At 38.2% G+C, this 14,260-nt stretch overlaps 10 non-coding genes across 10 annotated transcripts; all 10 read right to left on the reverse strand.

Annotated features, from left to right (window-relative positions):
- Window positions 1–1,649: 1,649 nt before the first annotated feature.
- AC3HAE_039112 (transfer RNA lysine (anticodon UUU)) lies at window positions 1,650–1,722 on the reverse strand. The gene has a single exon. It is a non-coding gene; the product is annotated as a tRNA-Lys (tRNA).
- Window positions 1,723–2,257: 535 nt separating this feature from the next.
- On the reverse strand, window positions 2,258–2,330 carry AC3HAE_039113 (transfer RNA asparagine (anticodon AUU)). The gene has a single exon. It is a non-coding gene; the product is annotated as a tRNA-Asn (tRNA).
- A 1,754-nt stretch (window positions 2,331–4,084) lies between these two features.
- Window positions 4,085–4,157, reverse strand: AC3HAE_039114 (transfer RNA lysine (anticodon UUU)). The gene has a single exon. It is a non-coding gene; the product is annotated as a tRNA-Lys (tRNA).
- Window positions 4,158–4,693: 536 nt separating this feature from the next.
- Window positions 4,694–4,766, reverse strand: AC3HAE_039115 (transfer RNA lysine (anticodon UUU)). The gene has a single exon. It is a non-coding gene; the product is annotated as a tRNA-Lys (tRNA).
- Window positions 4,767–6,520: 1,754 nt separating this feature from the next.
- AC3HAE_039116 (transfer RNA lysine (anticodon UUU)) lies at window positions 6,521–6,593 on the reverse strand. The gene has a single exon. It is a non-coding gene; the product is annotated as a tRNA-Lys (tRNA).
- A 536-nt stretch (window positions 6,594–7,129) lies between these two features.
- On the reverse strand, window positions 7,130–7,202 carry AC3HAE_039117 (transfer RNA lysine (anticodon UUU)). The gene has a single exon. It is a non-coding gene; the product is annotated as a tRNA-Lys (tRNA).
- Window positions 7,203–8,347: 1,145 nt separating this feature from the next.
- AC3HAE_039119 (transfer RNA lysine (anticodon UUU)) lies at window positions 8,348–8,420 on the reverse strand. Its single transcript has one exon. It is a non-coding gene; the product is annotated as a tRNA-Lys (tRNA).
- A 536-nt stretch (window positions 8,421–8,956) lies between these two features.
- Window positions 8,957–9,029, reverse strand: AC3HAE_039120 (transfer RNA lysine (anticodon UUU)). The gene has a single exon. It is a non-coding gene; the product is annotated as a tRNA-Lys (tRNA).
- Window positions 9,030–10,174: 1,145 nt separating this feature from the next.
- On the reverse strand, window positions 10,175–10,247 carry AC3HAE_039122 (transfer RNA lysine (anticodon UUU)). The gene has a single exon. It is a non-coding gene; the product is annotated as a tRNA-Lys (tRNA).
- Window positions 10,248–11,391: 1,144 nt separating this feature from the next.
- On the reverse strand, window positions 11,392–11,464 carry AC3HAE_039123 (transfer RNA lysine (anticodon UUU)). Its single transcript has one exon. It is a non-coding gene; the product is annotated as a tRNA-Lys (tRNA).
- Window positions 11,465–14,260: the final 2,796 nt, after the last annotated feature.

A 14,260-nucleotide genomic window follows, 5' to 3' on the forward strand; every position in this document is an offset into this window, starting at 1 on the left:
GTACTGCTTTTCATCTTATAAAATGTCTTACAGATAGGGGAATTAGCTCAAATGGTAGAGCGCTCGCTTAGCATGTGAGAGGTAGCGGGATTGATGCCCGCATTCACCAATAAATTTAGATTTTCACAGAATTTCCATTTGAATGACTGTCACAGTAATCAGAATTGAACTGGAGTTTGTTGAAGAGCACATGGTTCATTAGCCATAACCTCTGCAGCTGAGAGGTCAAACAAAATGAGACTCATCATTCTGTATTTTAGACAGTGTCAATTAGTCAATCACAATAAATACAAGTAACTAGTTAAACGTCCATTTTGTAGGATCACAAGGCTTCTGTTTTTAAATCTTTGTAAAGTATCAATAACGAGCGCATCTATTCTAGCACTCAACGACCTATGAAGTGTCAATGAAGTTCTTATAATTGAATTCCCACCTGAACAGGGACTTGAACCCTAGACCCTCAGATTAAAAGTCTGATGCTCTACCGGCTGAGCTATCCAGGCTTCAATAACCTCAACATTTTCCCACATTAAAAATGTTTTAGGTTTCCATTAAAAGTACCTGTACCATCTACAGGGAATTCAAAGCCACAAGCTATGCTTAATGAGGGTACTGCTTTTCATCTTATAAAATGTCATACAGATAGGGGAATTAGCTCAAATGGTAGAGCGCTCGCTTAGCATGTGAGAGGTAGCGGGATCGATGCCCGCATTCTCCAATAAATTTAGATTTTCACAGAATTTCCATTTCAATGACTGTCACAGTAATCAGAATTGAACTGGAGTTTGTTGAAGAGCACATGGTTCATTAGCCAAAACCTCTGCAGCTGAGAGGTCAAACAAAATGAGACTCATGATTCTGTATTTTAGACAGTGTCAATTATTCAATTACAATAAATACAAGTAACTAGTTAAACGTCCAATTTGCAGGATCACAAGGCTTCTGTTTTTAAATCTTTGTAAAGTATCAATAATGAGCGCATCTATTCTAGCACTCAACGACCTATGAAGTGTCAATGAAGTTCTTATAATTGAATTCCCGCCTGAACAGGGACTTGAACCCTGGACCCTCAGATAAAATGTCTGATGCTCTACCGGCTGAGCTTTCCAGGCTTCAATAATCTCAACATTTTCCCACATTAAAAATGTTTTAGGTTTCCATTAAAAGTACCTGTACCATCTACAGGGAATTCAAAGCCACAAGCTATGCTTAATGAGGGTACTGCTTTTTATCTTATAATATGTCTTACAGATAGGGGAATTAGCTCAAATGGTACAGCGCTCGCTTAGCATGTGAGAGGTAGCGGGATCGATGCCCGCATTCTCCAATAAATTTAGATTTTCACAGAATTTCCATTTCAATGACTGTCACAGTAATCAGAATTGAACTGGAGTTTGTTGAAGAGCACATGGTTCATTAGCCATAACCTCTGCAGCTGAGAGGTCAAACAAAATGAGACTCATCATTCTGTATTTTAGACAGTGTCAATTAGTCAATCACAATAAATACAAGTAACTAGTTAAACGTCCATTTTGTAGGATCACAAGGCTTCCTTTTTTTAAATCTTTGTAAAGTATCAATAACGAGCGCATCTATTCTAGCACTCAACGACCTATGAAGTGTCAATGAAGTTCTTAAAATTGAATTCCCGCCTGAACAGGGACTTGAACCCTAGACCCTCAGATTAAAAGTCTGATGCTCTACCGGCTGAGCTATCCAGGCTTCAATAACCTGAACATTTTCCCACATTAAAAATGTTTTAGGTTTCCATTAAAAGTACCTGTACCATCTACAGGGAATTGAAAGCCACAAGCTATGCTTAATGAGGGTACTGCTTTTCATCTTATAAAATGTCTTACAGATAGGGGAATTAGCTCAAATGGTAGAGCGCTCGCTTAGCATGTGAGAGGTAGCGGGATTGATGCCCGCATTCACCAATAAATTTAGATTTTCACAGAATTTCCATTTCAATGACTGTCACAGTAATCAGAATTGAACTGGAGTTTGTTGAAGAGCACATGGTTCATTAGCCAAAACCTCTGCAGCTGAGAGGTCAAACAAAATGAGACTCATCATTCTGTATTTAGACAGTGTCAATTATTCAATTACAATAAATACAAGTAACTAGTTAAACGTCGAATTGTCAGGATCACAAGGATTCCGTTTTTAAATCTTTGTAAAGTATCAATAACGAGCGCGTCTATTCTAGCACTCAACGACCTATGAAGGGTCAATGAAGTTATTATAACTGAAATCCCACCTGAACAGGGACTTGAACGCTGGACCCTCAGATTAATAGTCTGATGCTCTACCGGCTGAGCTATCCAGGCTTCAATAAACTCAACATTTTCCCATATTAAAAATGTTTTAGGTTTCCATTAAAAGTACCTGTACCATCTACAGGGAATTCAAAGCCACAAGCTATGCTTAATGATGGTACTGCTTTTTATCTTATAAAAAGTCTTACAGATAGGGGAATTAGCTCAAATGGTAGAGAGCTCGCTTAGCATCTGAGAGGTAGCGGGATCGATGCCCGCATTCTCCAATAAATTTAGATTTTCACAGAATTTCCATTTCAATGACTGTCACAGTAATCAGAATTGAACTGGAGTTTGTTGAAGAGCACAGTGTTCATTAGCCAAAACCTCTGCAGCTGAGAGGTCAAACAAAATGAGACTCATCATTCTGTATTTTAGACAGTGTCAATTAGTCAATTACAATAAATACAAGTAACTAGTTAAATGTCCAATTTGTAGGATCACAAGGCTTCTGTTTTTAAATCTTTGTAAAGTATCAATAACGAGCGCATCTATTCTAGCACTCAACGACCTATGAAGTGTCAATGAAGTTCTTATAATTGAATTCCCGCCTGAACAGGGACTTGAACCCTGGACCCTCAGATTAAAAGTATGATGCTCTACCGGCTGAGCTATCCAGGCATCAATAAACTCAACATTTTCCCACATTAAAAATGTTTTAGGTTTCCATTAAAAGTACCTGTACCATCTACAGGGAATTCAAAGCCACAAGCTATGCTTAATGAGGGTACTGCTTTTTATCTTATAAGATGTCTTACAGATAGGGGAATTAGCTCAAATGGTAGAGCGCTCGCTTAGCATGTGAGAGGTAGCGTGATCGATGCCCGCATTCTCCAATAAATTTAGATTTTCACAGAATTTCCATTTCAATGACTGTCACAGTAATCAGAATTGAACTGGAGTTTGTTGAAGAGCACAGTGTTCATTAGCCAAAACCTCTGCAGCTGAGAGGTCAAACAAAATGAGACTCATCATTCTGTATTTTAGACAGTGTCAATTAGTCAATCACAATAAATACAAGTAACTAGTTAAACGTCCATTTTGTAGGATCACAAGGCTTCTGTTTTTAAATCTTTGTAAAGTATCAATAACGAGCGCATCTATTCTAGCACTGAACGACCTATGAAGTGTCAATGAAGTTCTTATAATTGAATTCCCGCCTGAACAGGGACTTGAACCCTGGACCCTCAGTTTAAAAGTCTGATGCTCTACCGGCTGAGCTATCCAGGCTTCAAAAACCTCAACATTTTCCCACATTAAAAATGTTTTAGGTTTCCATTAAAAGTACCTGTACCATCTACAGGGAATTCAAAGCCACAAGCTATGCTTAATGAGGGTACTGCTTTTCATCTTATAAAATGTCTTACAGATAGGGGAATTAGCTCAAATGGTAGAGCGCTCGCTTAGCATGTGAGAGGTAGCGGGATTGATGCCCGCATTCACCAATAAATTTAGATTTTCACAGAATTTCCATTTCAATGACTGTCACAGTAATCAGAATTGAACTGGAGTTTGTTGAAGAGCACATGGTTCATTAGCCAAAACCTCTGCAGCTGAGAGGTCAAACAAAATGAGACTCATCATTCTGTATTTTAGACAGTGTCAATTAGTCAATCACAATAAATACAAGTAACTAGTTAAACGTCCATTTTGTAGGATCAGAAGGCTTCTGTTTTTAAATCTTTGTAAAGTATCAATAACGAGCACATCTATTCTAGCACTCTACGACCTATGAAGGGTCAATGAAGTTCTTATAATTGAATTCCCGCCTGAACAGGGACTTGAACCCTGGACCCTCAGATTAAAAGACTGATGCTCTACCGGCTGAGCTATCCAGGCTTCAATAACCTCAACATTTTCCCACATTAAAAATGTTTTAGGTTTCCATTAAAAGTACCTGTACCATCTACAGGGAATTCAAAGCCACAAGCTATGCTTAATGAGGGTACTGCTTTTCATCTTATAAAATGTCATACAGATAGGGGAATTAGCTCAAATGGTAGAGCGCTCGCTTAGCATGTGAGAGGTAGCGGGATTGATGCCCGCATTCTCCAATAAATTTAGATTTTCACAGAATTTCCATTTCAATGACTGTCACAGTAATCAGAATTGAACTGGAGTTTGTTGAAGAGCACATGGTTCATTAGCCAAAACCTCTGCAGCTGAGAGGTCAAACAAAATGAGACTCATCATTCTGTATTTTAGACAGTGTCAATTATTCAATTACAATAAATACAAGCAACTAGTTAAACGTCGAATTGTCAGGATCACAAGGATTCCGTTTTTAAATCTTTGTAAAGTATCAATAATGAGCGCGTCTATTCTAGCACTCAACGACCTATGAAGGGTCAATGAAGTTCTTATAATTGAATTCCCGCCTGAACAGGGACTTGAACCCTGGACCCTCAGATTAAAAGTCTGATGCTCTACCGGCTGAGCTATCCAGGCTTCAATAATCTCAACATTTTCCCACATTAAAAATGTTTTAGGTTTCCATTAAAAGTACCTGTACCATCTACAGGGAATTCAAAGCCACAAGCTATGCTTAATGATGGTACTGCTTTTTATCTTATAAAAAGTCTTACAGATAGGGGAATTAGCTCAAATGGTAGAGAGCTCGCTTAGCATGTGAGAGGTAGCGGGATCGATGCCCGCATTCTCCAATAAATTTAGATTTTCACAGAATTTCCATTTCAATGACTGTCACAGTAATCAGAATTGAACTGGAGTTTGTTGAAGAGCACAGTGTTCATTAGCCAAAACCTCTGCAGCTGAGAGGTCAAACAAAATGAGACTCATCATTCTGTATTTTAGACAGTGTCAATTAGTCAATTACAATAAATACAAGTAACTAGTTAAATGTCCAATTTGTAGGATCACAAGGCTTCTGTTTTTAAATCTTTGTAAAGTATCAATAACGAGCGCATCTATTCTAGCACTCAACGACCTATGAAGTGTCAATGAAGTTCTTATAATTGAATTCCCGCCTGAACAGGGACTTGAACCCTGGACCCTCAGATTAAAAGTATGATGCTCTACCGGCTGAGCTATCCAGGCATCAATAAACTCAACATTTTCCCACATTAAAAATGTTTTAGGTTTCCATTAAAAGTACCTGTACCATCTACAGGGAATTCAAAGCCACAAGCTATGCTTAATGAGGGTACTGCTTTTTATCTTATAAGATGTCTTACAGATAGGGGAATTAGCTCAAATGGTAGAGCGCTCGCTTAGCATGTGAGAGGTAGCGTGATCGATGCCCGCATTCTCCAATAAATTTAGATTTTCACAGAATTTCCATTTCAATGACTGTCACAGTAATCAGAATTGAACTGGAGTTTGTTGAAGAGCACAGTGTTCATTAGCCAAAACCTCTGCAGCTGAGAGGTCAAACAAAATGAGACTCATCATTCTGTATTTTAGACAGTGTCAATTAGTCAATCACAATAAATACAAGTAACTAGTTAAACGTCCATTTTGTAGGATCACAAGGCTTCTGTTTTTAAATCTTTGTAAAGTATCAATAACGAGCGCATCTATTCTAGCACTGAACGACCTATGAAGTGTCAATGAAGTTCTTATAATTGAATTCCCGCCTGAACAGGGACTTGAACCCTGGACCCTCAGTTTAAAAGTCTGATGCTCTACCGGCTGAGCTATCCAGGCTTCAAAAACCTCAACATTTTCCCACATTAAAAATGTTTTAGGTTTCCATTAAAAGTACCTGTACCATCTACAGGGAATTCAAAGCCACAAGCTATGCTTAATGAGGGTACTGCTTTTCATCTTATAAAATGTCTTACAGATAGGGGAATTAGCTCAAATGGTAGAGCGCTCGCTTAGCATGTGAGAGGTAGCGGGATTGATGCCCGCATTCACCAATAAATTTAGATTTTCACAGAATTTCCATTTCAATGACTGTCACAGTAATCAGAATTGAACTGGAGTTTGTTGAAGAGCACATGGTTCATTAGCCAAAACCTCTGCAGCTGAGAGGTCAAACAAAATGAGACTCATCATTCTGTATTTTAGACAGTGTCAATTAGTCAATCACAATAAATACAAGTAACTAGTTAAACGTCCATTTTGTAGGATCAGAAGGCTTCTGTTTTTAAATCTTTGTAAAGTATCAATAACGAGCGCATCTATTCTAGCACTCTACGACCTATGAAGGGTCAATGAAGTTCTTATAATTGAATTCCCGCCTGAACAGGGACTTGAACCCTGGACCCTCAGATTAAAAGACTGATGCTCTACCGGCTGAGCTATCCAGGCTTCAATAACCTCAACATTTTCCCACATTAAAAATGTTTTAGGTTTCCATTAAAAGTACCTGTACCATCTACAGGGAATTCAAAGCCACAAGCTATGCTTAATGAGGGTACTGCTTTTCATCTTATAAAATGTCATACAGATAGGGGAATTAGCTCAAATGGTAGAGCGCTCGCTTAGCATGTGAGAGGTAGCGGGATTGATGCCCGCATTCTCCAATAAATTTAGATTTTCACAGAATTTCCATTTCAATGACTGTCACAGTAATCAGAATTGAACTGGAGTTTGTTGAAGAGCACATGGTTCATTAGCCAAAACCTCTGCAGCTGAGAGGTCAAACAAAATGAGACTCATCATTCTGTATTTTAGACAGTGTCAATTATTCAATTACAATAAATACAAGCAACTAGTTAAACGTCGAATTGTCAGGATCACAAGGATTCCGTTTTTAAATCTTTGTAAAGTATCAATAATGAGCGCGTCTATTCTAGCACTCAACGACCTATGAAGGGTCAATGAAGTTCTTATAATTGAATTCCCGCCTGAACAGGGACTTGAACCCTGGACCCTCAGATTAAAAGTCTGATGCTCTACCGGCTGAGCTATCCAGGCTTCAATAATCTCAACATTTTCCCACATTAAAAATGTTTTAGGTTTCCATTAAAAGTACCTGTACCATCTACAGGGAATTCAAAGCCACAAGCTATGCTTAATGATGGTACTGCTTTTTATCTTATAAAAAGTCTTACAGATAGGGGAATTAGCTCAAATGGTAGAGAGCTCGCTTAGCATGTGAGAGGTAGCGGGATCGATGCCCGCATTCTCAAATAAATTTAGATTTTCACAGAATTTCCATTTCAATGACTGTCACAGTAATCAGAATTGAACTGGAGTTTGTTGAAGAGCACAGTGTTCATTAGCCAAAACCTCTGCAGCTGAGAGGTCAAACAAAATGAGACTCATCATTCTGTATTTTAGACAGTGTCAATTAGTCAATTACAATAAATACAAGTAACTAGTTAAATGTCCAATTTGTAGGATCACAAGGCTTCTGTTTTTAAATCTTTGTAAAGTATCAATAACGAGCGCATCTATTCTAGCACTCAACGACCTATGAAGTGTCAATGAAGTTCTTATAATTGAATTCCCGCCTGAACAGGGACTTGAACCCTGGACCCTCAGATTAAAAGTATGATGCTCTACCGGCTGAGCTATCCAGGCATCAATAAACTCAACATTTTCCCACATTAAAAATGTTTTAGGTTTCCATTAAAAGTACCTGTACCATCTACAGGGAATTCAAAGCCACAAGCTATGCTTAATGATGGTACTGCTTTTTATCTTATAAAAAGTCTTACAGATAGGGGAATTAGCTCAAATAGTAGAGAGCTCGCTTAGCATGTGAGAGGTAGCGGGATCGATGCCCGCATTCTCCAATAAATTTAGATTTTCACAGAATTTCAATTTCAATGACTGTCACAGTAATCAGAATTGAACTGGAGTTTGTTGAAGAGCACATGGTTCATTAGCCAAAACCTCTGCAGCTGAGAGGTCAAACAAAGTGAGACTCATCATTCTGTATTTTAGACAGTGTCAATTATTCAATTACAATAAATACAAGTAACTAGTTAAACGTCGAATTGTCAGGATCACAAGGATTACGTTTTTAAATCTTTGTAAAGTATCAATAATGAGCGCATCTATTCTAGCACTCAACGACCTATGAAGGGTCAATGAAGTTCTTATAATTGAATTCCCGCCTGAACAGGGACTTGAACCCTGGACCCTCAGATTAAAAGTCTGATGCTCTACCGGCTGAGCTATCCAGGCTTCAATAACCTCAACATTTTCCCACATTAAAAATGTTTTAGGTTTCCATTAAAAGTACCTGTACCATCTACAGGGAATTCAAAGCCACAAGCTATGCTTAATGAGGGTACTGCTTTTTATCTTATAAAATGTCATACAGATAGGGGAATTAGCTCAAATGGTAGAGCGCTCGCTTAGCATGTGAGAGGTAGCGGGATTGATGCCCGCATTCTCCAATAAATTTAGATTTTCACAGAATTTCCATTTCAATGACTGTCACAGTAATCAGAATTGAACTGGAGTTTGTTGAAGAGCACACGGTTCATTAGCCAAAACCTCTGCAGCTGAGAGGTCAAACAAAATGAGACTCATCATTCTGTATTTTAGACAGTGTCAATTATTCAATTACAATAAATACAAGTAACTACTTAAACGTCGAATTGTCAGGATCACAAGGATTCCGTTTTTAAATCTTTGTAAAGTATCAATAATGAGCCCGTCTATTCTAGCACTCAACGACCTATGAAGGGTCAATGAAGTTCTTATAATTGAATTCCTGCCTGAACAGGGACTTGAACCCTGGACCCTCAGATTAAAAGTCTGATGCTCTACCGGCTGAGCTATCCAGGCTGCAATAATCTCAACATTTTCCCACATTAAAAATGTTTTAGGTTTCCATTAAAAGTACCTGTACCATCTACAGGTAATTCAAAGCCACAAGCTATGCTTAATGATGGTACTGCTTTTTATCTTATAAAAAGTCTTACAGATAGGGGAATTAGCTCAAATGGTAGAGAGCTCGCTTAGCATGTGAGAGGTAGCGGGATCGATGCCCGCATTCTCCAATAAATTTAGATTTTCACAGAATTTCCATTTCAATGACTGTCACAGTAATCAGAATTGAACTGGAGTTTGTTGAAGAGCACAGTGTTCATTAGCCAAAACCTCTGCAGCTGAGAGGTCAAACAAAATGAGACTCATCATTCTGTATTTTAGACAGTGTCAATTAGTCAATTACAATAAATACAAGTAACTAGTTAAATGTCCAATTTGTAGGATCACAAGGCTTCTGTTTTTAAATCTTTGTAAAGTATCAATAACGAGCGCATCTATTCTAGCACTCAACGACCTATGAAGTGTCAATGAAGTTCTTATAATTGAATTCCCACCTGAACAGGGACTTGAACCCTGGACCCTCAGATTAAAAGTATGATGCTCTACCGGCTGAGCTATCCAGGCATCAATAAACTCAACATTTTCCCACATTAAAAATGTTTTAGGTTTCCATTAAAAGTACCTGTACCATCTACAGGGAATTCAAAGCCACAAGCTATGCTTAATGAGGGTACTGCTTTTTATCTTATAAGATGTCTTACAGATAGGGGAATTAGCTCAAATGGTAGAGCGCTCGCTTAGCATGTGAGAGGTAGCGTGATCGATGCCCGCATTCTCCAATAAATTTAGATTTTCACAGAATTTCCATTTCAATGACTGTCACAGTAATCAGAATTGAACTGGAGTTTGTTGAAGAGCACAGTGTTCATTAGCCAAAACCTCTGCAGCTGAGAGGTCAAACAAAATGAGACTCATCATTCTGTATTTTAGACAGTGTCAATTAGTCAATCACAATAAATACAAGTAACTAGTTAAACGTCCATTTTGTAGGATCACAAGGCTTCTGTTTTTAAATCTTTGTAAAGAATCAATAACGAGCGCATCTATTCTAGCACTGAACGACCTATGAAGTGTCAATGAAGTTCTTATAATTGAATTCTCGCCTGAACAGGGACTTGAACCCTGGACCCTCAGATTAAAAGTCTGATGCTCTACCGGCTGAGCTATCCAGGCTACAATAACCTCAACATTTTCCCACATTAAAAATGTTTTAGGTTTCCATTAAAAGTACCTGTACCATCTACAGGGAATTCAAAGCCACAAGCTATGCTTAATGAGGGTACTGCTTTTCATCTTATAATATGTCTTACAGATAGGGGAATTAGCTCAAATGGTAGAGCGCTCGCTTAGCATGTGAGAGGTAGCGGGATTGATGCCCGCATTCACCAATAAATTTAGATTTTCACAGAATTTCCATTTCAATGACTGTCACAGTAATCAGAATTGAACTGGAGTTTGTTGAAGAGCACATGGTTCATTAGCCAAAACCTCTGCAGCTGAGAGGTCAAACAAAATGAGACTCATCATTCTGTATTTAGACAGTGTCAATTATTCAATTACAATAAATACAAGTAACTAGTTAAACGTCCAATTTGCAGGATCACAAGGCTTCTGTTTTTAAATCTTTGTAAAGTATCAATAATGAGCGCATCTATTCTAGCACTCAACGACCTATGAAGTGTCAATGAAGTTCTTATAATTGAATTCCCGCCTGAACAGGGACTTGAACCCTGGACCCTCAGATTAAATGTCTGATGCTCTACCGGCTGAGCTTTCCAGGCTTCAATAATCTCAACATTTTCCCACATTAAAAATGTTTTAGGTTTCCATTAAAAGTACCTGTACCATCTACAGGGAATTCAAAGCCACAAGCTATGCTTAATGATGGTACTGCTTTTTATCTTATAAAAAGTCTTACAGATAGGGGAATTAGCTCAAATGGTAGAGAGCTCGCTTAGCATGTGAGAGGTAGCGGGATCGATGCCCGCATTCTCCAATAAATTTAGATTTTCACAGAATTTCCATTTCAATGACTGTCACAGTAATCAGAATTGAACTGGAGTTTGTTGAAGAGCACAGTGTTCATTAGCCAAAACCTCTGCAGCTGAGAGGTCAAACAAAATGAGACTCATCATTCTGTATTTTAGACAGTGTCAATTAGTCAATCACAATAAATACAAGTAACTAGTTAAACGTCCATTTTGTAGGATCAGAAGGCTTCTGTTTTTAAATCTTTGTAAAGTATCAATAACGAGCGCATCTATTCTAGCACTCTACGACCTATGAAGGCTCAATGAAGTTCTTATAATTGAATTCCCGCCTGAACAGGGACTTGAACCCTGGACCCTCAGATTAAAAGTCTGATGCTCTACCGGCTGAGCTATCCAGGCTTCATTAACCTCAACATTTTCCCACATTAAAAATGTTTTACGTTTCCATTAAAAGTACCTGTACCATCTACAGGGAATTCAAAGCCACAAGCTATGCTTAATGAGGGTACTGCTTTTCATCTTATAAAATGTCTTACAGATAGGGGAATTAGCTCAAATGGTAGAGTGCTCGCTTAGTATGTGAGAGGTAGTGGGATTGATGCCCGCATTCTCCAATAAATTTAGATTTTCACAGAATTTCCATTTCAATGACTGTCACAGTAATCAGAATTGAACTGGAGTTTGTTGAAGAGCACAGTGTTCATTAGCCAAAACCTCTACAGCTGAGAGGTCAAACAAAATGAGACTCATCATTCTGTATTTTAGACAGTGTCAATTAGTCAATCACAATAAATACAAGTAACTAGTTAAACGTCCATTTTGTAGGATCACAAGGCTCCTGTTTTTAAATCTTTGTAAAGTATCAATAACGAGCGCGTCTATTCTAGCACTCAACGACCTATGAAGGGTCAATGAAGTTATTATAACTGAAATCCCACCTGAACAGGGACTTGAACGCTGGACCCTCAGATTAAAAGTCTGATGCTCTACCGGCTGATCTATCCAGGCTTCAATAAACTCAACATTTTCCCATATTAAAAATGTTTTAGGTTTCCATTAAAAGTACCTGTACCATCTACAGGGAATTCAAAGCCACAAGCTATGCTTAATGATGGTACTGCTTTTTATCTTATAAAAAGTCTTACAGATAGGGGAATTAGCTCAAATGGTAGAGAGCTCGCTTAGCATGTGAGAGGTAGCGGGATCGATGCCCGCATTCTCCAATAAATTTAGATTTTCACAGAATTTCCATTTCAATGACTGTCACAGTAATCAGAATTGAACTGGAGTTTGTTGAAGAGCACATGGTTCATTAGCCAAAACCTCTGCAGCTGAGAGGTCAAACTAAATGAGACTCATCATTCTGTATTTTAGACAGTGTCAATTAGTCAATCACAATAAATACAAGTAACTAGTTAAATGTCCAATTTGTAGGATCACAAGGTTTCTGTTTTTAAATCTTTGTAAAGTATCAATAACGAGCGCATCTATTCTAGCATTCAACGACCTATGAAGTGTCAATGAAGTTCTTATAATTGAATTCCCGCCTGAACAGGGACTTGAACCCTGGACCCTCAGATTAAAAGTATGATGCTCTACCGGCTGAGCTATCCAGGCATCAATAAACTCAACATTTTCCCACATTAAAAATGTTTTAGGTTTCCATTAAAAGTACCTGTACCATCTACAGGGAATTCAAAGCCACAAGCTATGCTTAATGAGGGTACTGCTTTTTATCTTATAAGATGTCTTACAGATAGGGGAATTAGCTCAAATGGTAGAGCGCTCGCTTAGCATGTGAGAGGTAGCGTGATCGATGCCCGCATTCTCCAATAAATTTAGATTTTCACAGAATTTCCATTTCAATGACTGTCACAGTAATCAGAATTGAACTGGAGTTTGTCGAAGAGCACAGTGTTCATTAGCCAAAACCTCTGCAGCTGAGAGGTCAAACAAAATGAGACTCATCATTCTGTATTTTAGACAGTGTCAATTAGTCAATCACAATAAATACAAGTAACTAGTTAAACGTCCATTTTGTAGGATCACAAGGCTTCTGTTTTTAAATCTTTGTAAAGTATCAATAACGAGCGCATCTATTCTAGCACTCAACGACCTATGAAGTGTCAATGAAGTTCTTATAATTGAATTCCCGCCTGAACAGGGACTTGAACCCTGGACCCTCAGATTAAAAGTATGATGCTCTACCGGCTGAGCTATCCAGGCATCAATAAACTCAACATTTTCCCACATTAAAAATGTTTTAGGTTTCCATTAAAAGTACCTGTACCATCTACAGGGAATTCAAAGCCACAAGCTATGCTTAATGATGGTACTGCTTTTTATCTTATGAAAAGTCTTACAGATAGGGGAATTAGCTCAAATGGTAGAGCGCTCGCTTAGCATGTGAGAGGTAGCGTGATCGATGCCCGCATTCTCCAATAAATTTAGATTTTCACAGAATTTCCATTTCAATGACTGTCACAGTAATCAGAATTGAACTGGAGTTTGTCGAAGAGCACAGTGTTCATTAGCCAAAACCTCTGCAGCTGAGAGGTCAAACAAAATGAGACTCATCATTCTGTATTTTAGACAGTGTCAATTAGTCAATCACAATAAATACAAGTAACTAGTTAAACGTCCATTTTGTAGGATCACAAGGCTTCTGTTTTTAAATCTTTGTAAAGTATCAATAACGAGCGCATCTATTCTAGCACTCAACGACCTATGAAGTGTCAATGAAGTTCTTATAATTGAATTCCCGCCTGAACAGGGACTTGAACCCTGGACCCTCAGATTAAAAGTATGATGCTCTACCGGCTGAGCTATCCAGGCATCAATAAACTCAACATTTTCCCACATTAAAAATGTTTTAGGTTTCCATTAAAAGTACCTGTACCATCTACAGGGAATTCAAAGCCACAAGCTATGCTTAATGATGGTACTGCTTTTTATCTTATGAAAAGTCTTACAGATAGGGGAATTAGCTCAAATAGTAGAGAGCTCGCTTAGCATGTGAGAGGTAGCGGGATCGATGCCCGCATTCTCCAATAAATTTAGATTTTCACAGAATTTCCATTTCAATGACTGTCACAGTAATCAGAATTGAACTGGAGTTTGTTGAAGAGCACAGTGTTCATTAGCCAAAACCTCTGCAGCTGAGAGGTCAAACAAAATGAGACTCATCATTCTGTA

Source organism: Micromesistius poutassou (genome assembly GCF_964030765.1).
Source record: "Micromesistius poutassou genome assembly, chromosome: 23".
Classification (NCBI taxonomy): domain Eukaryota; kingdom Metazoa; phylum Chordata; class Actinopteri; order Gadiformes; family Gadidae; genus Micromesistius; species Micromesistius poutassou.